A 2,759-nucleotide genomic window follows, 5' to 3' on the forward strand; every position below is an offset into this window, starting at 1 on the left:
CAGTAATCTTGGCAGTACTCATAAGCCACGGCTGCATGGTGTATTTTCCACTTAAGCCATCATATCAGCACTCAAAGTTTTGGACTTTAGAGCATTTTGGATTTTTGGGTTAGGGATGTTAAGTCTACTACGTCATGGCAAGGTAGAAATATGATGTTTTTTTTGGCACTGATGATTGAACCCAGGTCCTACCACTGAACTTCATTCTTGGTGTAACTTGTTAGACTATTATGAGATAGGGTTTTGTTCAATTGCTAATTTTCCCAGGCTGGACTTGAACTTCCAGTCCTCCTACCTCAGCTTCCCAGAGTGCTAGGAGTACAGGAGTTGTCACTGCAGCCAACTCAAAATATAATCATTTTTAAAATTTTGTTTCGTCTTCTGTGCACTATTTGGTGTAAAAAATACCATCTCGTACCAAGTGTCCTTGTCTGCAGACACTCTACCACAGATGGTTTTTGTTTTCCTGACATCTCCAGTGCACAACGCTAATCGCTAAGCTCTTCCTTGTCACTGAAGTATGCGCTCTTCTCTATCCTCAGGCGTCACCAATCCTCGGAGGTCGATGGGCCCCGTGCTGACTTTCCATTTGTTGTATTCTTTCTTCTGGGCTCGCTGGCGGGTGAGGGCATGGCTGAGGCTGTCCAGAGCGGGCCCTCGCCCTCATCCTCGCCTCCTGCAGCATTCTTGATTTCTTCGTGCTCAGCAGTTTTCTTTTTCTTTTTCTTTCTTCTTTGGAGACTCACATTCTCTGGACAAGCGTAACTTAGGTGTCCACTTCCCCCACATTGGTAACATTGAGATTTATCAAAGTAGTTTTGCCTTCAGATGAATTCAGCTGCTCTTCCATCATCCACAGCAACGTTCACCTTGATCACTTTACCAAGTAACTGTTGTTTATGGCTCTGGTGCAGCTTTGTGCAGAGTCTTTATCAAGAACAATATAAACGCCACCCCTTTACTCTTCTCCTATCTTTCTCTTTCTTTATTGTGACCTTCACAACTTTGCCATACTTGGAAAATATCCGCTATAATTCATTATTTGTCAGGGAGCAGGGCAAGTCGGAGACATACACTGTGCACTTACTCGGAGACGGGCCACCACTCACTTCTTTCTCATATTTTAAGCAGCTAGAATCACTCCATCAGGGTGAAGTCAGGCTCCCCCTTCTGCTAGCCACCACCAACAAGCTCCTTTCAAGAAGCCTTTTTGACCTTGTCAGCGCTGGCTGCCTGTGACTTTGGGCAGATTAACCCTGGAAGGGCCTGTGCCAGAGGCTACAATTGTTATTAAGTAATATATAGTAGCTTTTCATGTAATAAAATATACTTCTGGTACGATGCATATTATTCTTTAGTGTTTTCCAGTTCATAGGATGTTTGAAGTTTAAAAAAATTAAAACAGTTCAAAAATTCCCTTCGACCTGAGAAGAAATAGAAATAGGTAGAATGGTGATAAAGAAATCAGCATTTTGGAATTGGTCTTTGGTGGAAAAGAAAATCAAAACCAAAAACAAAACAACAACAAGCAAACCCTCCATTTCAAGACACTAAATTTCCTGAGGTCTTTTTTTCCTTCCAGTAAACTCAATCAACAAGTCGTGAAGATCTCAATTTTTAGTGACCAAGCAAAAGCTTAATCTTCCCATGAAAAACCCTGAATCGGCTGCCGGGGAGATGGCTCACTGGAATAAGTGCTTCCCTGGCAAGCGCAAGGACCTGAGTTCAATCCCTGGTTCTCCAAAACAAAACCCCTGAATCGCCTTCGGATGAACTGCTCCTCACATTCAGGGTTCTCATTCTTTCTGCATGGGGAAAGGCCTCTGTGTTATCCCCAGATCTGCTGCCTGCAAAGTCTCTCACAGCTTTCCTCTTCCCCTTGACACTGGTGAGAGGCGGACAGGGCCCTTTGTGCAGCTGATTTGATCTGATATCTTTATTCGCTCATGCTGTCCTGGCATTGGCAAGGGTACCGCCAGTTGTCCTTGGGTTTCATATGCTCATATGCTCCTCGGCCTCTGCGTCTCCCTTGGGCTTCTAGCATTAAGTCCTAAACTCCCAAGGCATTTCCCACATCACAGTTGGGTTGCACGAATATCAGTCCCATTTCTTCTTTCTCAAGTTCTCAAGAAGAGGGTAGGTTCTGTGGCTAACCCTTGACATCTTTAGACAACTTGTGAGGAAAGAGAGAAAGAATGTGTGTCATCCAGTCTGTTTCCCCTCCTGGACACACACCACAATCCTCATACACTATCAAAAGGATATTGAAGTGGGTTCTTCCTTCAGAAATGTTCAGACACACATCAGGCTTTTACAGTTTGGTTTGGTTTTCCTTTGTTTTATTGCCCTGTCTTTAATGATTGGCTTCATGGGGTAGGATGGCTGGGCCAGAAAGTCCCGAAATTTGGTCATACATTCTCAAAGATCCTATAAAGTTGTTTGGGAATAGGGATAACACTGAAATGAGTGAACTTGGCATAAAGATTATCCTATATAATGTGGCTGTCCTTTTGCGTCTCACCCTCCTCAGGTGGACATCAGGTACAGGTTATCCTATCAAGAGGCCCTACAGTTCTCACAAGAAACGTTGGAGATAGCAACCTGATTGGCATCACGTGCAGGGTTTTAGGAAGTGTTCTGTTCATGTGGCCTGGAACTCTGATTAACAGATAACCTCCACTTCCCTGCCTGTTAGCCATGCCCTAAAGAATTTATTAAGAAAACTGGGTGTCCTGGAGAAATAAGTGTGCAGCCTCTGA

General features: G+C 43.9%; 1 pseudogene; it reads right to left on the minus strand.

Moving 5' to 3' along the window:
• Positions 1 to 488: 488 nt before the first annotated feature.
• LOC101583934 lies at positions 489 to 2,044 on the minus strand (annotated as a pseudogene).
• Positions 2,045 to 2,759: the final 715 nt, after the last annotated feature.

The sequence above is a fragment of the Octodon degus genome, unplaced genomic scaffold (assembly GCF_000260255.1).
Source record: "Octodon degus isolate 3935 unplaced genomic scaffold, OctDeg1.0 scaffold00106, whole genome shotgun sequence".
Lineage (NCBI taxonomy): Eukaryota > Metazoa > Chordata > Mammalia > Rodentia > Octodontidae > Octodon > Octodon degus.